The sequence below is a fragment of the Cetorhinus maximus genome, chromosome 19 (genome assembly GCF_964194155.1).
Source record: "Cetorhinus maximus chromosome 19, sCetMax3.hap1.1, whole genome shotgun sequence".
In the NCBI taxonomy this organism is placed as follows: domain Eukaryota; kingdom Metazoa; phylum Chordata; class Chondrichthyes; order Lamniformes; family Cetorhinidae; genus Cetorhinus; species Cetorhinus maximus.
Window position 1 is genome coordinate 82,926,163 of NC_135897.1, and position 24,131 is coordinate 82,950,293.

The window sequence follows — 24,131 nt, forward strand, 5'->3', positions numbered from 1 at the left end:
CCGAGACACTCCGTCTCCCGAGGCTCAATTGCCCCAACTGTCCACCTGAGTCTCCCTGGCCGAAACGTTCAGATCTGCCCTACTAGACCTCCATTCTAGTCTGACGCGAACAACCGGAGAGTATCTTTCAAAATGAAAATACTCACCAGATCATTGTTCCGCCTTCACGGAGGTCCGGGCGAATCCTGCTGACTTATGCCAATGAAGAGGAGAAGTTACACTCTCCGATCCTGCAACGACCACAGAGACTCGGGCTTCCTTTTAACCGGTTTTATTCAAGCATATGCAAGGGAGCCGCAATCATTCTTAAGAATGAAGACCCAGCTCCCTGATTGATTATATTTCATTACTTTTGTACTTTTTCTTATCATAATACATTTGAGTACATTTGAATACATCTAATCGGTAACCGACACACCGGTCCCATGCTAACTCTATCCGATTGAGTACATAAACAGGTGATTTTGTTAACCAATTATTGTAAAGGATGTATACATAATTATATTATCCAATCAAAATTAAAAATCATACACAAAGACTTTGGTTCCCACAACTCAAGACTGTTTGTGTTTCATCAAAGCCCCCTCTTTGTCCATTGTTCGTCTTCCCATATCTAAGCTAAAACCATCTGTCCCTTCCCTGTGTGAGAGGGGAGTACACTTAATCTAATTTATGTCATACTTTTATCCCTTAATTTTATAGTTTTAGGAATTGAAGTTTATATTCTAAAACAAATGAACCATGAACGATATTCCCAATACCCCTTAAGTGTATCTATGCTATTTGCTTCAGTCACTCCCTGTTGTAGCAAATTCCATTTACTTACTGTTCAGTTTCTTCTGAATTCCCTATTGATTTTCCTGCTGACTGTCTTATATTGATGGCCTCTTGTTATGCTCTTTCCACAAGAGGAAACATTCTCTCTCTATCAACTCTATCAAAATCTTCAATACTTTTAAAGACCTCTAGATTGCCCCTTAGCCTTTTTTCAAGAGAGTAGAGATCCAACCTGTCGATCCTTTCCTGATATGAAAACCTGCATATTTCTGGTATCAACCTTAGAAATATTCTCTGCACTCTCACCAGTGCCTCTTTGTTATTTTTCTAATATGGCGACTGGACTCAAACTGCACACGATACTCTTGGTCTAACCAAGCTTCAATACGGGTTTAGAATAACATCCCTACTTGGTTTGCTTTTCTTAAGGCCTTGTGGTGACATCTGTGGTGCAACTTCACCAATTATGTGTGCATTTCTTCATACTATAACTCATTTGGACAAAATAATATCCATCATACTTCTCTGAATGAAATGAAAAGTCCAGCTTGAACCACCCTGTGTGGGATCTTGGCACAGAGACTAGAAAGATTAAAAGCTCAGTGTGTGGTCTGTAGAGAGTTGATTCCAGTGAATGGAGTGATAAAATTGGCCATAACCTCTCTTTGCGCTTCCTTCCCTCCACAGGGTATCCCTGGGATTTGGTAGAGAAAGTGTCAGCCAGGATTTCTATCCAGTGTGTGTGCACTAATGTAGCCGAGGTCAGGTCTGGCACATCTATATCAGTTGTAGTTTAGTAAGTAGCACTCACCTCTGAGTCAAAAGGTTGTTAATAGGAAAGGCCTACTCCAGGTTTTGAGCACAAAAATCAAGTCTCGACTCCTCAGTGCAGTACAAAGGTGTGTCATCTTTTGGATGAGATGTTAAGATGTGGCCTTACCTGCCACCTCAGGTGGACTCAAAAGATCTCATGGCACTAAATTGTACAAGAGCAGGGGAATTTTCCCTGGTATCCTGGCCAATATTTATCTCTCAATCAACATCACAAAAAAAGCCTTGGCCATTATCACTTAGCTGTTTGGAGGAGCTTGCTTTTTGAAAATTGGCCGCACATTTCCTACCTTACTAATAGTTGCTACACTTCAAATGTAATTCATTGGCTGTAGCTTGCTTTGGGATGACTTGTGGGTGTGAAAGGTGCTATATAAATGCAAGTCTTTTTTTTCTTTCTATTGGTTGTGGTTTCTCCACAGTTGACTAGCCTGCCAGTACTTAGTGTCGGAGCTTTATCGATAGCTACTTGGATATGGTACCAGAGGGCTATTGGTGTGCATGGAATCTGTACTGTTGCATGAGTTGATGCTATGCAAAGAAAGGGGGAGAAAATCCTCAAAATGTGAGACTCTACATTTCCTGTTAATTTGTTTCTGCGGATATCATCATCATTGTACTTGGTGGTGTTGTGGGGCATGGCGGGTGATTTTCATTTGGACAAATAAATTGCATTTATTTGGGAATACTCGAGATCTGAAAATGAGGTCATCAATGGTACTAATTTATATATTTTAAAAATTGACAGTTTTTTCAACATAAATGAACATTTTTATTATCCTTCCTGTAATGTACATAATGTTCGATCACTGCCCTTTAATAATTCCTTTCACAGTTTGTTTCTTAAGAGCTCTGCATTGCAAAAGTGGGACTTGTTAGCACCTCCCCTTGTCAGCATGTTTATGCTGGAGCTTTTTAAATTGTGGTTCCCGCATCAGTGTGTGTTTTTAAAACCAGCTCCTGAGTGGGCCTACGGTTAGTTACAATACTCTTTCAGGACTTGACTTTGAATTCAGCCGAGGAAGGCTGATGTAAATATCTTCATCCCTTCAAGTTGGAATCTCTCATGAAAAGAGTATTATGGGGAGGCTCGGACAGTCAGTCAGTACCACAAAAATTCACCCCAGAATTGAATTAATGTTTCATTTGATGTTGAGCTTTTAGTGCATGACCTGGTCTTCAAGAGCTTTATTTTTCTCCCTGGTTTTCTACACCTGCGCTTTTCTCTCTTATTTTGTTCTTAATCCCTTGCTAAGATAGAGCTACATGGATGCCACTTATCAGGTTAGTGGTATGTTAATGGCTGTTAGGTTAGTAGCTAGTGTTAGTGGATTAATCAAATAGAGGGGCATCATTATTGACCCCAGGCTTGTTCTTAACGTGGCTTTCACATGTGCACTGTGAAGAATTGTGTTAGTTCAGGCAGATTTTGCCACGGATAACCCAGCGCCTGAATGTTAACTCAACGTGGCCCTGAAATCCAACCTGGGACACTTGAGAGTTGAGAGGGTAAACTCATTGAACTATCACTGAAGTGATGGCCTATAGAGATAGAAAGGGTATCTTTAATAATTGGTATAAATAGGATTTCAGAAAAAGAATCTCTAAAATAATCATTTTAATATTTGATCACATGTGACTGTCATATTGTGCAGAATATAAGCTTAAAAGGAGTGGTTTATTTTTTTTTAAAGCCCCAATCCTGTGTAATTGATAGATGCATTTTGCTGAATTGAAAATGCTTTTGTGGAATTGGTTAAAACCGATGTAGCCGATGCCCCGTGACAGGAGACAGAAGTTTGCTTTTCAGTAGAAAGGGTAATTACTTTCAGGGAAATCCCTAACTTGACATGAAGTAAGCCTTTAGTTGCCTGCCAATTTAGAAGTACCTCTTTAACTCTTTACTGCCCTTTCTCTGGCCATTCACCCTGTGTGATAGTACATTTCTTTTGGATTGCTCTGTTGCTCTGTGTTTGATGCCCATGCCCCACCAAGCCCCTCACAATCTCTTTCCTGTGCTGTTCTCTCTAGTACAATTCACATTTTTGCATCCACGAATTTGAGGGACATAGGCAAGTGCACTGGGCACATGATTGGCTTGGCCAGATTGCATTATCACCTCCAAAGCCTGGACTTCTTAAACCGCTCCCACCCTGCCTCACTGATACAGGGGCTGTAAGGATAATCGCAAACTCTTATGATTAATTCTCATACAGTTTACTTTTGCGCATTCCATCCTCACTTACTTACAAAATCCATGAGCTAATGACTGATGTTGTAGCTTGCATTGAGGCTATCCACTTATCTTCTGCCCTGATTTACTCAGCCATAATCCCACATCATTGTAGATTTTCCCTCTTTGCCTTCAACTCTATCTTCCCATTGGACCTTACACTCTCAGCCTCCATCAACCTAATTCCTGACCATTCAGCTGGATTTCTTTGGCCTTGTTATTGCACAGCCGATGGTAAATGCTGAGTTGTTCAAATCCCAAAGGGAAACTTGAAACAACTGCCACAGCTGGTTTTGCAATTTGTATAAATTTCGAGATGCGTGCCCTGAATTCAGTTGTAATAAGACCACCAAGTTAGGTTTTTACAAAACTAGATTAAACATTTATTAATAAGAGAAATGATTTTAGACACATACATAGATCTACAAATTACACTTATGATAACTTCGAAATCCCCATCTTAATCTGACTCCCAGTTACACTTCTGTTAAGACAACAGTAAGACACACCGATTTTAAAAGACCCAGGCAAAAAAACATGGTACAGGGTCGAATTCAAAGTGAGTTTACTTAACTTCAGTTCTTTGAAAACAGCAGCTTGAGGAATAGATGTTGAAAGCTTTTCACACTTATAAGATTCTAAAATGCCTACCCTTACAGTCTTCTCTTCTTTGCACATATCTTCCTCTTTGAATACAAATACTCATTGTTTCACTATGTCATTGGACTTTATCTTCCTGATAATAAAAACCTCTCGTACCACTATATTTTACCAGTAATCTTTAGGAAAAATAAACACACTGTTTCTAAACTGCACCTGGCTAGGTGACACATTTCACCCCTCCTTTGAAAACAATCTAGTCTGGTTTATTTCAAAATGCAAATGCCCTTTACCTTACATTCTAAACTTCCCCCATGTTTACATACACAGCACACGCGCGTCCCACTATTACTCTATTTTACAATAAATTCCAATAACATTATCAGAATTATTATATCTTCCTGACAGGCCTAATCACTAACGTTGTGATGTTACTTTTGCAGTGATGCTACTTTTTTCTCACCCAAAATGTCCATTGCACCCCTCCTCAAATCTACCTTTGGCATGTTCGTTCTCTCTAACCTTTCTTATCCAAAGTCCTTGAATGATTCTTCACAATCCAGCTTTGCCATTGCTTGCCACGTATTGTTTTCTCTGTCAGTCCTGTTTTTGCCTGGTCTGCATCGCTGAGACCATCCTGCTCTAAATCACCAGCTGATTATGATGTTACATAACATCCCTGATCTCTCCCAAACTTTCAACAAGGTTGACATTCTGTCCTTTTCATCTTTGATGCTGTCTGTCTGACTCTGACTAAATAGGATGTGCCCCAGAGGACAGTATATGTGAGTAGCTTTCAATCTCTAATCACCCATTACTGATCTGGTTAACAAAAATGCTTGGATTGGGCCCAATTGAATTTGGCTATTGAGTCTGACCGTATAAGGGAGCTCACTGGGTTAATGATCTGTATCAGTGCGAGAATACCTTATCCTGTTTGGTTTGATAGTTCCTGAAGCAAACATGAGGATAAAGAGAATAGAGGAATATGGATAGGAGCAGAGTAGAAAAGAACATTAGATCAATTGGACTGAATCATCTTTTTGCATATGACACCTTGTATCTTTACAAGTCACAGCACTGTATTCAGTGGATTACCTTGAATCCTGCAGCAAATTTTCGTAGGTCACATTCATTCACAATATGGTGAACAGTCTGATCCAGGCATGTCACTCACATAGATGTTGAAGAGGATTGGAGCTGAGACAGAGCATTGGGGAAGTTCTCCCCAATGTCCTGATCGTTATTTACCCCTTGACCTTTGTTACTAATACAGATTAACTGGTCATTTATCTCATTAGTGTTTGTGGGACCTTGCTGTGTGCAAATTAGCTGCTGCATTTCTCAAATTACAACATTGACCACACTTCAAAAATATTTAATTGGCTGCAAGGTGCTTTGGGTCATCCTGGGGTCATGTAAGGCACTAGGCACTATATAAAAGCAATTTCTTATGAAGTTTGATTGAACACCCGATTATTCTTCGAAACTCTTGAATGCACGCAGGGCATCTGTACGCTGCACGTAGCATTAACTTAATCCAGAGGTCAGCAACTCCATTATAAGAAGTACCTTCTAACTTGAAACCTATTTCTATGCTTACTTAATTTTATAAATATGCCCCTAAAGTATCTATTTGAATAGCTTATCCACTTGGATCAAGTCTCATCCTTTCATCATATTGAAGACCAGTCAAATCTCCTCGTGTATACATTTCTAGGGTAAGACCACCCAGCTCTCTTAGACTAAGATGTTAATTAGGGATCACTAATCTAGTTATTAATCTAGAGACCCTTCTGTAAATTTTTTCCAGGATCTTTATATTACATGAACCAAAATTGGGACCTGGTCTAAATGACACTTGATCAAGACCTTATTGTAAGAATACTATTGCTTGTTTTATATATTTTACTTGATTGTCCTGTCAATGCATACCAACACCATATTTATTTTTGCAATTACCTCCTGGCACTGTTGGGGACCTTCAATGACTTATGCACTGAGATACTCAAGTCCTTCTCAAATTCAGCAACTTTGAAAACATGGCTTACACATACTTGCACTTTCAGTGCTTTAACTACATCATTCTATATTAAAACCTTTGCCAAATTCATTCCCACTCCCTACCACTTGCAATTTGTTTTTCTTATCTAAGGTCTTCATACCTACATATATCTACATCATCAGCTAACCTGTGGACAGTTCCCTTCCAAACCTCATGCAGATAATTCGTAAAACTGGTAAAGAGCGCTAACACTAATCACTGTAGGACTGAACTATCAGTTAAAAATACTTTGTGTTCAAGTATCTTAACTATTCCACATACAACTTAAGATCTGGCTGCACACCAATCCGATGGACTATATTCATTTATTACCCACAGTGGTTGACAGGGCCCTCAACCGTGTCCGGCCCATCTCCTGCGCGTTCGCCCTCACACCTTCCTCTCCCTCCCAGAAACATGATAGGGTCCCCCTTGTCCTCACTTATCACCCCACCAGCCTCCGCATTCAAAGGATCATCCTCCGCCATTTCCGCCAACTCCAGCATGATGCCACCACTAAACACATCTTCCCTTCACCCCCCCGGCGGCATTCCGTAGGGATCGTTCCCTCCGGGACACCCATCACTCCCTACACCTCAACCCCCTCCCACGGCACCTTCCCATGCAACCGCAGAAGATGCAACACCTGCCCCTTTACTTCCCCTCTCCTCACCGTCCAAGGGTCCAAACACTCCTTTCAAGTGAAGCAGCATTTCACTTGCACTTCCCTCAATTTAGTCTACTGCATTCTTTGCTCCCAATGCGGTTTCCTCTACATTGGAGAGACCAAACGCAGACTGGGTGACCGCTTTGCAGAACACCTTCGGTCTGTACGCAAGCATGACCCAGACCTCCCTGTCGCTTGCCATTTCAACACTCCACCCTGCTCTCATGCCCACGTGTCTGTCCTTGGCCTGCTGCATTGTTCCAGTGAAGCCCAACGCAAACTGGAGGAACAGCACCTCATCTACCGACTAAGCACTTTACAGCCTTCCGGACTGAATATTGAGTTCAACGATTTTAGATCATGAACTCTCTCCTCCATCCCCACCCCCTTTCTGATTTCCCCCCCCCACTTTTTTCCCAATAATTTATATAGATTTTTCTTTTCCCATCTATTTCCACTATTTTTAAATGTACTTCCAACCATTGTTTTATCTCTACCTTTTAGCCTATTTCGATTCCTTCCCCCCACCCCACCCCACTAGGGCTATCTGTACCTCACTTGTCCTGCTTTCTACCCTTAATTAGCACATTCCTTAGATAATATCACCACCTTCAACACCTCTTTGTCCTTTTGTCTATGACATCTTTTGGTTATCTCCACCTATCACTGGCCCTCTATCCAGTTCTACCACCCCCACCGCCCCCAAAACCATCTTGTCTTTCAGCTCTTTTCTATTTTTACTTAGTTCTGTTGAAGAGTCATATGGACTCGAAACGTTAACTGTGTTCCTCTCCGCAGATGCTGCCAGACCTGCTGAGTTTTTCCAGGTATTTTTATTTTTGTTTTGGAATTCCAGTATCCGCAGTTTTTTGCTTTTATCTCATTTATTACCCTTTTGTGAAAACCAAGATGCACAATACCAAGTTGCTGTTACATGTAAGGACATCTGTATTATATATCTTTAAATCTTCAAGGGGTAGGAAAGTGTGCTTTTTGTGCCTATTGTGTTTTGAAGCAATATGCATGTTTAAAAAACTTATTGAATTTCTTAACGCTGCACTGTTTTAATTTATTTTCCCTTTTCCGTGAAGATATTGACTTTGTTGGTATCCAGTTCCACAGGTGCTGATCATAATCAGGTATCTCACTAAGGTGGCCATATTCATTCATTGGCGTGTTTTGACAATGAGTGTTGGTAACCTATTTTGCTGTTGGTTTGGGGGCTGAGGAGGGTGGAGGGAGCTGGTGTGGGTGGTGAATTGCTGGATGTTATCCCAGCCAGTCTGATTTAGTCATCACCCGCCATCAACATGCTGTACTCCAAGCAGGGGTTTCTATACAGTGATCAGAGGCATGAGCATGTCCGGTTTGGGGATCTGGAGGATTAATTCGGGCACTGCTACCCTAATTCGTCATAGATTGGAGTAAAGGTTGTGACAGAGAGTTTCAGCATGTGGAGCCAAGAAGACTAAATAAAAGCCCTGCCATAAAAATGGAATAGAGGAAGGAGATGCAGGGGAGGCCACAGTGGAAGGAGCATTCACTGCATGTGCATCTTGAGGCTGCCAAACTGGTGAACTTGAGACGAAGATGGAAATTTGGAAATCAGAGCATTAAGAAACTGTAGGTTGGCAAAGATGAGTTTTAAAAAAAAAACACTTTGAACAGAAAATACTGTATTTTGTCTCTGCTCCAGAACTTTTCCTCCTTTTGAAATAATCATGAACTTCATGTAGTTAGTACAGTACATACTGTTCCTAACAGTTTTAAAGTTCAGTGTATATGATTCAATTTAAGGAATAAACTGAGGTTCCAGACTGAACTTTATAAATGTCATGCAGGTAAAATGCTAATCAACGTATTTCATTTCTGGAAGTGAATCATCAGGATCTAATTAATTCTTTATTAATTTCCAAATCATAACATTATGTTCATTTTTCACTATCCAGTGGGTAGTGTTTTTTCTGACTAGTCTCAAGTTTAAACATTAGTGCAGCTATCTGAATAACAAAAGGTTAGTATGCAGGCACAGCAAGTGATTAGGAAAGCCAATAGAATGTTATCATTTATTGTGAGGGGAATTGAATAAAAAAGTAGGGATGTTATGCTTCAATTGTACAGGGCACTGGTGAGACCATATCTGGAGTAATGTGTATAGCACTGGCCTCCCTATTTAAGGAAAGATGTAAATGCGTTGGAAGCAGTTCAGAGAAGGTTTACTAGATTAATAGGAGGAATGGGCAGGTTGTTTTATGAGAAAAGGTTGGACAGGTTAGGTTTGTACCCGTTGGAGCTTAGAAGAGTAAGATGTGACTTGATTGAAACATAAGATCCTGAGGGGTCTTGACGGGGTGGATGTGGAGCGGATGTTTCCTCTTGTGGGAGAATCTAGAACTAGAGGCCACTGTTTAAAAATAAGGGGTTGCTCATTTAAGACAGATGAGGAAATTCTCTCGGACGGTAGAGTGTCTTTGGAACTCTCTTACTCAAAAGGCAGCGGAAGTGGGGCCTGTGAATATTTTTAAGGCAGAACTAGATAGCCTTTCACCTCCTTGTTAATCAAAAATCTATCGGGGGTAGGCAGGAATGTGGGTTTGAGGTTACAATCAGATCAGTCATAATCTTATTGAATGGCAGAGCAGGCTCAAGGGGTCGAGTGCCCTATTCCTGCTCCTAATTCATATGTTTGTATTCAAGGAGGGAGGGATTTTTCTAAAGAAAACGGAAGTAATAATGTGCAACTGGTTCTGATTCTCGCAAGTTTTTCTCCAGCTTATGTGGATTTAGAAGAACTGATTTCATGTGGTCAAGCTGATGGGCATACTTGGCCAATGTATTATATATAGCTCTAGGACTTGACCTTCCTTCACTTTTTTTGTGAAGTCCAAACCCTACTCTGGAATTTAGACTGACACTTCAGTGCGACACTGAAGAAATGTTGCATTGTTGGAAGTGCCACCTTTCAGGTGGGATTTCAAACTGAAACTCTATCTTCCTGTTGAAACAAATGTGCTATGTATTCCTTGCTAGACTTTGGGGAAAAGTGAATAATTCTTGTATAAATACAATTTTACGTTTTGTTTCTCCTGTCCTCTGAACCTTTGAACCATGGGTCATTAAACAAGTTAACTTGTGTATTTGTTCCCTCTCCTTTCTCTAGGTAGGCATTGGATGGGGTGCAGCAATGACTCACGAGAATCGGCCCGGGGATGAGGAACTTCAGCTATGTAGATAGATTGGAAAAGTTGGGACAGTTCTTCTTAGAAAAGAGAAGATGGGGAGAAGATTTGATAGAGGTGTTCAGTATCATGTGGGGTCTGGAAAGAGTAAATAGGGAGAAACTGTTCCCATTGCTGGAAGGATGGAGAACCAGAGGGCACAGATTAAAGCTAAAGAAGCAACAGCGACATGAGGAAAAACTTCTTTATGCAGCAAGTGATTAGGATCTGGAATGCACTTGCCGAGTGTGTGGTGGAGGCAGGTTCAATCAAGGCATTCAAAAAGAAATTGAGTCATTATCCAAAAAGGAAAAATGCCCAGGACTATGGGGAAAAGGACAGGGAGTGGCACAAGGTGAATTGCTCCTGCAGAGTGTCAGCATGGACATGATAGGCTGAATGGCATCCTTCTGTGCTGTAGCTATTTTATGATTCTGTTTCTCCCATACACTCATGAAATTGTGTACTTATTCTGGGGTATGATTGTATGAGCAAAGGTTATCCTGGATAAATGTTCCAAATAACCAAAGTGAATATTTACATGCTATTCAAGTATTGGGACATCGCAGCAAAGTCACTTCCTTGTCCAACAGTCAAACATACATTCCTTGCACTGCAATTGGGCAATGATTAGGAAGGACAATCAAGTTCCAACAGTGCTGTTCTAGAATTGTTACTCAGGTTTTTCTTTGCACCATTTTCATTTGTAGTGGCTGTAGTAATAGGTATTTTAATGAGTCAAATCAGTTTTTAAATGCAGTATACTAATTGAAAATATTTTGTAAAACAAAGACACAAAATCCACAAAGAGAGCAATATAATTTACATAATTATACGTGTAATTAACACAAAACTTAGAAAGCCTTGACTGATTTTAAAGGCTCATGCTTTGAAATACTGGCCTAATCTAAATCATGACTATAATATTCCCTTGAAAGAGGACTTGTTCCCACGATGATGCGCTGTTTAGGCAAGGATTTTTTAAATATACTGCCTGAGCTGTCGAATCTTAGGATTCAGATTTTAGCTTGCAGTTTTTGCAAATTATAGTTACGTATACAGGCATGAGTAGAAGCTTGGCACTCTGAGGGAGAGAGAAAAAAATCAAATATTTACCTATTGTGCACGATGCTCACGCTTCCTCGTGATAAGGAGGACAAAATAATGAAGTCCCTTAGCTTTGGCCAGGGAATGGTAGGGTGATAGAGAGGGAAAGGATATTAGTCAAACGACTGCTTCATTCTTCTTTTCGATGTAAATGTACTGATCATGCACAAGGATTGGTGAAATAATAACGTGGGTTCTTTATTTGAAGACAAGGCTATATACAGATAGTTAATTGGGAGACTACATGTTGTATACCTCATCTCTACTCCTGCTTGCAGACTGACGCGAAGTCATGGGACTAATACGTCATGCCTTGTCTTGAGGTGGTATTGATTGACAGTTTAAGACACGCCCCTTAAAGGTGCATGTCATCATATCACAACGTTCTCATTTTTTCTAGCTCAAGGTTCACCTTTAAAGAATCAAACTTTATGTGAAAGCAAAAGAAAATAACATTACATCTGCATGTACAGACACATGTATGGACACATTATTGCCACATAAGTAGCACATGTAGCAGGTATTTTAATTAGACATAGCTAATGGGGAAAAAAAGAGGCTACCAGATGAGCATGAGGACGACAAGTCGGTTTACAAAGAAATAGGAAGGACAAATAGAGATGACCAAAGTGAAATCAGTGAGATGGAAATCCTAAAGAGGCTAAAAGGATTCAAGAAAAACAAACCTCCAGGGATAAATGGTATATGCCCCTGAGTGCTGAAGAAGAGGTTTTTAGTGATTATTGTTATGAGGGCGTTTCTTGGCGGTGATGACGTTCCAGTAAATTAAATTGACCATTGTTGTGCCCATACTCAAAAAGAGAGAACAGACACTGGCAACAACAGACTCAATAATCATACATGGTATTGATTCATTAGGCATAAACTGGAGAATTGTAAAGATTTGGGGGAAGATCTTGTCCGACCACAACAAAACCAGAAACAGAAATACCTGGAAAAACTCAGGTCTGGCAGCATCGGCGGAGAAGAGTACAGTTGACGTTTCGAGTCCTCATGACCCTTCAACAGAACTAAGTAAAAATAGGAGAGGGATGAAATATAAGCTGGTTTTACTCTTGTCCGACCAACTTGATGGCATTGAGAAAGTGGATTGTGAAAAGCCATATGACTGTACCTAGACTTCCAAAAGGCATTTGATAAAGTTGTATGGGAAAGGATATTAGTCAAGCTACTGCTTCATTCTTCTTTTCAATGTAGATGTATTGATCATGCACAAGGATTGGTGAAACAATAACGTGGGTTCTTTATTTGTAGATAAGGCTGTATAATTGGGAGACTCCGTATTGTGTACCTCATCTCTACTCCTGCTTGCAGACTGATAAGTCACGGGACTAATACATCATGTCCTGTCTCAAGGTGATTGTCACGAAGCTATTAATGTATATAATGTTTTGGAAAATATTTTTCTTTTAAAATAGAGGTTTAGTCTGCAGAGATAAAAACAAAAAACTACTGCGGATGCTGGAAATCCAAAACAAAAACAGAATTACCTGGAAAAACTCAGCAGGTCTGGCAGCTTCCTGCTGAGTTTTTTCAGACAATTCTGTTTTTGTTTAGTCTGCAGGTCTGTCTTAATTGGGTTAAAGCCAGCTAGTTTTGATATGTGAGAGTTTTGAAATATAAGGGAGATGGCGTGCATTTGCATTTTTTGAATAGAGCATTCAAGAAGTGGGGTAAAAACTTGACGCCTTTCTAGCAGATAGCAAACCATATGTTTATATTACTAATAATATTGGTACAATGAATGGGGTTTCATTGTTAAAAGGTGGAGTTCAGAGAGGCTGGTGAGACAATGAGAATTTGAATTCAATCAGTGACGATAGGTATAACTTCAGTAGTTTTTGGGTGTGCAGAGCAGAGGCAAAGCAAGATCAAAAGGCAGCTGCAAGACTCCAACTGGCTCCACAGTGAAAAGAACCTCATTTTCAATTCGTACGGTGAAAATACTTTACCTGGTGTCTGATTAAGTCTGTGGGTTGCTGTTGCCTTAATGAAGATTAGTTTGGGAATTTGTTATAAGTTATGATAATTTGTAGCCACGTGTATGTATTTTAACCTGTGTAAATTAATAAAATGTTTCAATTAGTTTTAATGTAGAGCCTCGAGAACTGATGGGCTGATCCCTGAATTTAAGGTCACATCTCAAACATGGCACTTAAAATTATAGGTTATGACAGTTGTTTAAAGTTTCCCTCTGGGATTTTTAAATATCTCCGCTTTACCAACTGCATCTTTTGTAACAGTGGTATTGATTGACAGTTTAAGATACACCCCTTAAAGGTGCGTGTCATCATATCACAACATTCCCATTTTTTCTAACTAGAGGTTCACCTTTAAAGAATCAAACTATTTACGTGAAAGCAAAAGAAAATGACATTGCTTCTACATGTACTTTAACTCAGAGCAATAAACTTAAGTCTCTGAAACGTTTCAGCTGTTTGCTTATGTGTTCAGTTTTAGTTATAGTAATCTTTCCTAGAGATTGCTGTAAGTTTTTAGAATGCTGGTTAGGGGTGCTTTGTTTATGTTACATCTTAGAATGTGTTCTAGTCATAGTAGAGTTACTCAGTGTTTCTGGTTGTCATATTGTTCTGATTTGGCATCTGTTTCGTTGCACTATCATGCCATTTGGTGCTCGTACTTGATACGATCTTGGTTCTTGCCATATGATGACGATTTCTGCTGGATTCCAGGTGCCATCATTTGGATGTTGTACTCAAACTTTGTCTGACGTTCAGGCGGGTAATTTTGTTACCTGCTTGCTCTTCATGGGCATCTTTCATCTTCCCCTGTTTTTTGAGTAATGCATCACGTACCCCTGGGCGTATCGATGGGAGGTTTGTCTGCACTTGTTTAATGAATAGCAACTCTGTAGGTGAGGGAAGAGTTGAACTGAGCGGTGCTGCTCTAAAAAGAAACATAGCCATGTGTAGATCATGTTTTGTTTGACGGCACTTCATAATTAGGAATTTTGCAGTTTGAACTGTACATTCCGCCATTCCATTGGTCCTGGGGTAATGTGGTAAAGAAATGGTAAGGTTGACCCCCCACTTCTCACACAAGGGGTCGCCCAGTGTATTGGGGCCTGTTGTTGGAAACAACTGCCTGTGTGCCCCAAAGAGACTGAGGAGCGAACTTAATGTGTCTATGACGGTTACAGTAGATGTGTTGTGTAACTGATGGATAATGGGAAATATGGAGAAATAATCCATTGCATCAAGAATTCATCTCCATAGATACTGAAGTGGTCAGTTGTGAATCTGGTTCATGGATGTGTGGGTACCTTGTGAGGCAATAGTGGTTTTTTCTGGTTGCTAGGCATAAAGGTTTGACGCCTTGCATTCCCTCACGGCCTTTTGGATGTCTTGGTGGGTTCCTGGCCAATAAACTGTCTCTCTGGCCATTCTTCTGGTTCGATCAATTCCCATGTGTGCCTGGTGCAACTGTTGGAGGATATCAGGTCGCATACACCCTGAGGTGATGACTTCCTTAAAGATGACTCTGAGATATTCCAAGTTCATCTCTGTATGGCCAAAATGGGCTTGCAGCCTGTGGAACATCTTGGAAGGACTTTGACTATCCACCAATCACTGTCTTCATAGTTGCTGTACAGGATCATTGGATGTTTCCTGCTGCAGCGCTTAGATTGACCAAATTGCATACGGTCAACATGCAGAACATCTGTTATTTCAATGTCCACAAGATCCCCTTGCAGACCTAGGGAGATGTCTGTAGTTTCTGATGAGTTAGGTAGACAGCTTAAGTGTGTCAGATATGACCATGGAATTACATGGTTTGTAGCATACATCATAACTGTAGTTGTATTTTGACCAGCAGGCGCTATAATGGTGCATAAGTTAGATTGTGGCTTATGGTCGGTTTCCATAGTGCAATTCTTTCCAAATAAGCAGGTGTGGAATTACTGAATACCAGTGCCAAGGTTTTGAGATCTATATTTGAATAATTAGCCTGGACAGTGGCAAACTCTTGGAGGCAAAAGCAATAGGCTTACCTCTCTGGAGACGGCATGCTTCAACTTCTTGATGCATTTTAGGAATGTATCAGTTTCAAGTCGAGTTGTAAAACTGAAGAGTTAATTACTTTATAAGATCATTAAAAACATGTTGATGGTCCTCTTGCCAAACAAAAGGTATTACTTTCTTCAAAATTTCATGAAGAGGTGAGTCTTTCTGTGCAAAGTTAGGTAAATGGGGTGAAAGGAAATTTAACAAATTGAGGGAATGTTGTAGGCCATTTTTGTCTTGTGGAGTGGGTGTTGCATTGACATCTTCTAACTTGCTAGGATCAGGACAGCTGCCTGTGTTGGAATAGATTAATTTTTTTTATTCATTCATGGGATGTGGGCTTCGCTGGCTGGGCCAGCATTTATTGCCTATCCCTAATTGCCCTTGAGAAGGTGGTGGTGAGCTGCCTTCTTGAATGGCTGCAGTCCATGTGGTGTAGGTACACCCACAGTGCTGTTAGGGAGAGAGCTCCAGGATTCTGACCCAGCGACAGTGAAGGAATGGCGATATATTTCCAAGTCAGGATGGTGAGTGACTTGGAGGGGAACTTCCAGGTGGTGGTATTCTCACCTATCTGCTGCGCTTGTCCTTCTAGATGGTAGTGGTTGTGGGTTTGGAAGGTGTTGTTGAAGCAGCCTTGCTGAATTCCTGCAGTGCATCTTGTAGTTGGTACACACTACTGCTACTGTGCATCGGTGGTGAAGGGAGTGAACGTTTGTGGATGTGGTGCCAAGATGTGGTGTCAATCAAGTGGGCTGCTTTGTCTTGGATGGTGTCAAGCTTCTTAAGTGTTGTGGGAGTTGCACTCATCCAGGCAAGTGGGGAGTATTCCATCACACTCCTGACTTGTGCCTTGTAGATGGTGGCAGGCTTTGGGTGGTCAGGAGTTGAGTTACTTGTCACAGGATCCCTAGCCTCTGACCTGCTCTTGTAGCCACAGTATCAATACGGCTAGTCCAGTTCAGCTTCTGGTCAATGGTAACCCCCAGGATGTTGATAGTGGGGGATTCAGTGATATAAATGCCATTGAACATCAAGGGGCGATGGTTGGATTCCCTCTTGTTGGAGATGGTCATTGCCTGACGCTTGTGTAGCGCGAATGTTACTTGCCACTTGTCAGCCCAAGCCTGGATACTGTCCAGGTCTTGCTGCATTTGAACATGGATTACGTCAGTATCTAAGGAGTTGTGAATGGTACTGAACATTGTGCAATCATCAGCAAACATCCCCACTTTTGACCTTATGATCGAAGGAAAGTCATTGATGAAGGAACTGAAGATGGTTGGGCTGAGGACACTACCCTGAGGAACTCCTGCAGTGATGTCCTGCGACTGAGATGATTGACCTCCAACAAGCAAAACCATCTTCCTTTGTGCTAGATATGACTCCAACCAGTGGAGTTTTCCCCCGATTCTCATTGACTCCAGTTTTGCTAGGACTTCTTTTGCCACACTCGGTCAACTGCTGCCTTGATGTCAAGGGCAGTCACCTTCACCTCACCTTGGGAGTTCAGCCCTTTTGTCAATGTTTGAACTAAGGCTGTAATGAGGTCAGGAGCTGAGTGGCCCTTGCAAAACCCAAACTGGACGTCAGAGAGCAGGTTATTGCTAAGCAAGTGCCACTTGATAGCACTGTTGATGACCCCTTCCATTACTTTACTGATGATCGAGAGTAGACTGATGGGGCAGTAATTAGCCGGGTTGGATTTGTCCTGCTTATTATGTACAGGACATAGCTGGGCAATTTTCCATATAGCCGGGTAGATGCCAGTATTGTAGCTGTACTGGAACAGCTTGGCTAGGGGCGCGGCAAGTTCTGGAGCACAAGTCTTCAGTACTATTGCTGGAATATTGTCGGGGCCCATGACCTTTGCAGTATCCAGTGCCTTCAGCCGTTTCTTGATATCATGTGTAATGAATCGAATTGGCTGAAGACTGGCATCTGTGATGCTGGGGACCTCCGGAGCAGGCCGAGACGGATCATCAACTTGGCACTTCTGGCTGAAATTGTAGCAAGTGCTTCAGCCTTATCTTTTGCACTGATGTACTGGGCTTCTCCATCATTGAGGGTGGGGATATTTGTGGACTGCCATCTCCAGTGAGTTGTTTAATTGTCCACCACTATTCACGACTGGATGTGGCAGGACTGCAGAGCTTAGATCTGATCTGTTGGTTGTGGGATCGTTTAGCCCTGTCTATCACTTGCTGCTTATGCTGTTTGACATGCAAGTAGTCTTGTTTAATAGCTTCACCAGGTTGACACCTCATTTTTAGGTATGCCTGGTGCTGCTCCTGGCATGCCCTCCTGCACTCTTCATTGAACCATTGATCCCCTAGCTTGGTGGTAATGATAGAGTGGGGGAATATGCTGGGCCATGAGGTTACAGACTGTGTTCGAGTACAGTTCTGCTGCTGCTGATAACGCACAGCGCCTCATGGATGCCCAGTGTTGAGTTCCTAGATCTGTTCGAAATCTATCCCATTTAGCATGGTGGTAGTGCCACACAACACGATGGAAGGTATCCTCAATGTGAAGGTGGGACTTCTCCACGACGACTGTGCAGGGTCACTCCTATCTATCCTGTCAAGGACAGATGCAAGTGTGGCAGGCAGGTTCTGAGGATGAGGTCAAGTATGTTTTCTCCTCTTGTTGGTTCCCTCACCACCTGCCGCAGACCAAGTCTAGCAACAATGTCCTTTAGGACTCGGCTAGCTTGGTCAGTACTGGTGCTACCAAGCCACTCTTGGTGATGGACATTGAAGTTCCCCATCCAGAGTACATTCTGCGCCCTTGCCACCCTCAGTGCTTCCTCCAAGTGATGTTCAACATGGAGGAGCGTGATTCATCAACTGAGGGAGGGCGGTATGTGATAATCAGCAGGAGGTTTCCTTGCCCATGTTTGTCCTGATGCCATGAGATTTCATGGGGTCTGGAGTCGATGTTGAGGACCCTCAGGGCAACTCCTCGACAGTATACCACTGTTCCACCACCTCTGTTGGGTCTGTCCTGCCGGTGGGACTGGACATACCCATGGGTATGTTGGTGTTTGGGACATTATCTGTATGATATGATTCTGTGAGGATGACTATGTCAGGCTGTTGCTTGACTAGTCTGTGAGACAGCTCTCCCAATTTTGGCACTAGTCCCCTGATGTTAGTAAGGAGGACTTTGCAGGGTCAACAGGACTGAGATTGCAGTTGTCATTTCCGGTGCCTAGGATGATGCCGGGTGGTCCATCCGGTTTCATTCATTTTTTGTGACTTTGTAGTGGTTTGTTACAACTGAGTGGCTTGTTAGGTCATTTCAGAGGGCATTTAAGAGGGCATTGCTGTGGGTCTGGAGTCATATGTAGGTCAGACCATGTAAGGATGACAGATTTCCTTCCCTAAAGGACATAATTGAACCAGATGGGTTTTTACAACAATCAACATGGTTCCATGGTCATCATTAGACTTTTAATTCCAGATTTTTATTGAATTCAAATTCCACCATCTGCCATGGCAGGATTTGCTCCCGGGTCCCCAGAGCATTACCCTGAGTCTCTGGATTACTAGTCCAGCGACATGAATCCGAAAATGTTGATGGTGTGTTGATGTTGCATTTCTGACTGTTAAGCACAGACCGCCCCTGCGTGCAGATTCCATCAATTGTGCTCCTGTTTTGTTGTGCCAACAACAGCAATGTTGTCTGTTGTGCAGATGCATCCTTGGGTCTCGTATGTGATCCTATTTGGACTTACGGAAAGCCCAAATGGTAACTTTGGAAAACATAGCTCTCAAAAGGAATATGGAGCATTGTTAGCTCCTGGGATATCTTCAGATTCACTGGTCAGAAGCCATTTGTAGCGTCGAGTTTGGAGAAGAATTTGGCATTTGCAAACTTGGGGTTCAGCTCCTCAGGTAAGGGAGTTTGTGGGAGCACTCTTTTAGACCTGCATTCTGACACCTTGGGTCTCAACAAATACGTAGAGAACCACCTTTCTTAATGATGCTCGTGATAGAGCTACACTAATCTGTGTGATGCTGGACTTTTCGGGCTATGCCATCTCTATAACTTATTCAGTTTGGTTTTCATCTTCTTCTGGATATGAATGCTACACATATACGGTGAGTCAATGGATGGAGGTAGGTGGATGTAATGCTGCATCACCCTTGATGCTTGAAACTTCCAATCCTATTGGACCTGTCTGGATACAGGGATGTTATGTTGGCAACTGAGGTGATTGAGTGTCCTTATGTTCTGTTGTGAATGCTATGGTGATAACCAGGGTTGGCTCCCTGCATGCCAGTAGGCCTGTGAGCCCTAGACCCATGGTGCCCACAACATAACATCTGGAGTGTCTTGGGTGAGTTTTTGTAGTGACACTTGGGCTTAGTGGATCATAAAGATGGAATCTCCAAGCCATTGTACACAGAGAGTTTGCCATCACTTGCCATTTCTGTGAATACATGCATTTCAGTGAACGGAGTGGAAGGATGTTTGTTCCTGCACCGGTATCCAGTTTTGCATATAGATTATGCTGGCCCTTCACCTGTGACCATATAATCTGGACGCTGGAAAATGGGCTTCTTTTGGTATCACTGTGCCAATACATTCTTTCTTATACACCATGCTGAATGTCTGCTTACTGAGTGTCGACGTTCTGGTCATCCTCCTCATCTGATTGTGCAGCTTGGCTAGCCATTTTGTGGATTTGTCTTTGCGCTGTTTGGTGCACCCTCTTGGTTGTTTAGAGTGCTGTACCTGTCTAGCCTCTAGTTGTGGCTTCTCGTGATGTCGAACCACGTGTTGGCCTTTGCTTTCTGCACTGGCATTTCCAGTGTCCTCTGGTATTTCATGCCTTGCATACAGTGTTAAAAGCTGGGCATCTTCTCGGTATATGTATGAGGTTGCATGGCTCACTGTGCTTACAAGATCTTTCAACTAGGAAAGAACAAATCTGAAAGGTGACTTTATATAAGCGAATAGGTACATGAGAAAGGTAAATGTGAAATATTACTTTAAATTTGATTGCAAGAGTAGGGTAGGGAGACAAAAATAAAAAACTACGGATGCTGGAAATCCAAAACAAAAACAGAATTACCTGGAAAAACTCAGCAGGTCTGGCAGCATTGGCGGAGAAGAAAAGAGTTGACGTTTCGAGTCCTCATGACCCTTCAACAGAACTGAGTAATATTAGGAGAGGGGTGAAATATAAGCTGGTTTAAGGTGGGGGGGTGGTGGTGGTTGTAGGGACAAGCAAGCAGTGCTAGGAGCAGATAATCAAAAGATGTCACAGACAAAAGAACAAAGAGGTGTTGAAGGAGGTAATATCTAAACGAATGTGCTAATTAAGAATGGATGGCAGGACACTCAAGGTACAGCTCTAGTGGGGGTGGGGTGGAAAGACTAACAGGGCATAAAAGGTATAGATTTAAAAATAATGGAAATAGGTGGGTTAAGAAAAATCTATATAAATTATTGGAAAAAACAAAAGGGAGGGGGAAGAAACGGAAAGGGGGTGGGGATGGAGGAGGGAGTTCAAGATCTAAAGTTGTTGAATTCAATATTCAGTCCGGAAGGCTGTAAAGTGCCTAGTCGGAAGATGAGGTGCTGTTCCTCCAGTTTGCGTTGGGCTTCACTGGAACAATGCAGCGAGCCAAGGACAGATATGTGGGCAAGAGAGCAGGGTGGAATGTTAAAATGGCAAGCGACAGGGAGGTTTGGGTCTTTCTTGCGGACAGACCGCAGGTGTTCTGCAAAGCGGTCGCCCAGTTTACATTTGGTCTCTCCAATGTAGAGGAGACCGCATTGGGAGCAACGAATGCAGTAGACTAAGTTAGGAGAAATGAAGTGAAATGCTGCTTCACTTGAAAGGAGTGTTTGGGCCCTTGGACGGTGAGGAGAGAGGAAGTGAAGGGGCAAGTGTTGCATCTTTTGCGTGGGCATGGGGAGGTGCCATAGGTGGGGGTTGAGGAGTAGGGGGTGATGGAGGGTTAGGAGGGGGTCCATGTATAACAATCCAAACTTGTGCAGCAAAATGCCTTCAAGCACACTGAGATTGCACAACTCCAGCCATTTCAGAAAGGCTTGTTATTTTCTGGAAACCTTTTGTTCTACTTGGTGACCTTGATTTAAAAAAAAAAGCATTTGTGTTTTCACGAGTAGTATAGAAATGCAAATTAAGGAGAATGGAAAGAAATCAGCCAGCATTCTGAATCCCACTGAGCATCCCTGCTGGAATGTATTATCATGAGGATGAGTGAGACAGAGTAGGGTGTGGGTATGATGTCCACTGTCTAAATAGCTGAGATAAATTGAGGAAGTGGGGGATGTGTGAATGCTGGAAATACATAAGTCATCAGAGCCCGCAAATGGAGACGTATGGGCTCCTCAGCAGTGGGCTGTGCAAACATGTTTTTTAATGGGCCAATAAAATGTGACTGCAATGTGCATACAATGACAATATAACTCACTTGGCTGTTAGCATGCTTGAGGAGTTACAGTTGTGAGGAGAGACTTGTAAAGTTGGGTATTTTTTTCCCCTTTAGAACTGACTAGATTTAGTGCTGACCTGATGGCCTTGTTCCAGATTGTCAGTACAGGAATGGATAGGCTATTAATTGCCTCAAGCTGATTCAGCCATTTAATTAGATCATGACTGATTTGTATCTTAACTCACCTGTCTTGATTTCATATAGATTAATATCCTTGCCAAACAAATCTCTATCCAGCTCAATGATGAGATAGATGAGTGATGGATTGTTTCTGATGGTTAGCAAGATGATGTAAGCATAAATTTAGGATGAGCAGAAAAATAATTAAAGGGTTAATTAGGAAAATAAATGCCATGTAGTGTTGGAGAGTCAGAATATAGAATTCTATGATTCATATTACTGGCAGAAAATTCCACAAATTCATTAAAAAGGAACTTAGATTATCACAAAAAAGTGGAAAAAAAATCTACATATGTGATGAGGTGAATGGCCTGTTTATTTGCTGTAATATTTTATGGAATGTTTAAAATATTTGAGCTTCTAACACAGTATTGGAAAATTAGAATAGTTAGATATTTGTTTGGCGTAGACTTGATGGGCCAAAGGGCCTTTTTTCTGTGCTGTAGACCTCTATGACTCTAAGCAGCACTTCAGGCTGCTCCTCAATTTTTATTGATGCTTTTCTGAGGTTCTGTAAGCAAGTCCATGCTTGTTATAGGCTATAATTTAATCTTGGTGATAGTGGGCATTGGGAACAATTAGCGCTAATAATGTCAGGTGTGGACAGTAAATAGTGTATAGACTGTGAATAGTATGTTAATTATATTTGTTAAGATACTCAAGTGAATCGCATTATTTAAGTATTTCGAGCAAAAAGAGACATGTTGAAGCTTTTCACCTTGCATTCAGCCGGACACTTCGCAAGAATACCAATATACAATTTATACTGTATGAGAAGAGAGTGCTGATTAATTGGCAAGTGGACTCTGGTAGGTGCATTTCCATGGAGAATGCACCAATTGACAATGACAGACAGTTAATTTCAATCAATGCTTGGCAGTTTAAACCAGGCAGTTTTGCCCTGAGGAATGAGTCAGTGAATGGCTGTCACTTATTTTGTTTAGCTGAAACAGGCGCAATGTGTGCATATGTTCTTTCTAACTGCAAAGAACATGGTGCTGTGTATTAAAATATGTATCTTCTAGTACACACACATGCGCCAGACTGCGAGCTGGACTGACGATCTTAAGTTGGTTGTCAGCGTAATTCTTAACATACGGAGGATTAATTAGCAAATGTCCAATTGTGGAATCACATCTGCACTCAAATTCATCTTTGAAATGGAGCAGTCAAACGAACTCCCCTTCCTTGGCATACAAATTGAGAAATTTGCTAGGGGGTTCTCTACAACGGTCTTCCACAAGCCTACCTTCACTGGTCAATAAAGGCTTTGGGATTCTTACAGTTCCATGTGCTGTTAGATTGGTCTTATCGGCAACCATGTAAATAGGGGCCAAGCTATTTGCTGAAGCTTGATGCTGAAATAGGGTGCATCAAAAGCACCTGCAGGGTAATGGCTACCCGGATCAGATCATTTTGCGCTGTATATCATGCAAAATCATGAACGGGCCTAAGACCGTCACTTTCAGCCCTGAAAAGTGCCCAGTCTACCTCAGATTACCCTGAAAGGGCAAGGTATCTCAAAATTTCGAGCAACACGTGAAGCTAGCTGTTTCACGCTGCTGTTACGCAGTGGAAACATGAGTGATATTCACCACTAACAGGCCATTTTGATGAGAAAAGTAAACATCTAAATTAATGGTACGGCCTGTGAGTAGTGGGGCTTGATAATTCGTGCACTCCTCCTATCCCGGTTATAACGCAATAAACAATAACATTCTATTAGCTTTCCTAATTACTTGTTGTACCTGCATACTAGCCTTTTGTGATTCATGCGCTATGACACCCAGATCCCTCTGAATCTCAGCTCTGCAATCTCTCACCATTTAGATAATATGCTTCTTTTTATTCTTCATGCCACAATGGACAATTTCACATTTGCCCAATCACTTAACCTATCTAGGCTCCTTTGTAGCCTCCTATTATCCTCTTCATAATTTACTTTTCTACCT

The 24,131-nt window shown here is 41.7% G+C and overlaps 1 protein-coding gene across 1 annotated transcript in view; it reads left to right on the forward strand.

Moving 5' to 3' along the window:
• rnf13 (ring finger protein 13) overlaps positions 1-24,131 on the forward strand; it is a 253,241-nt gene that overhangs the window by 18,187 nt on the left and 210,923 nt on the right. The window lies entirely within an intron of this gene.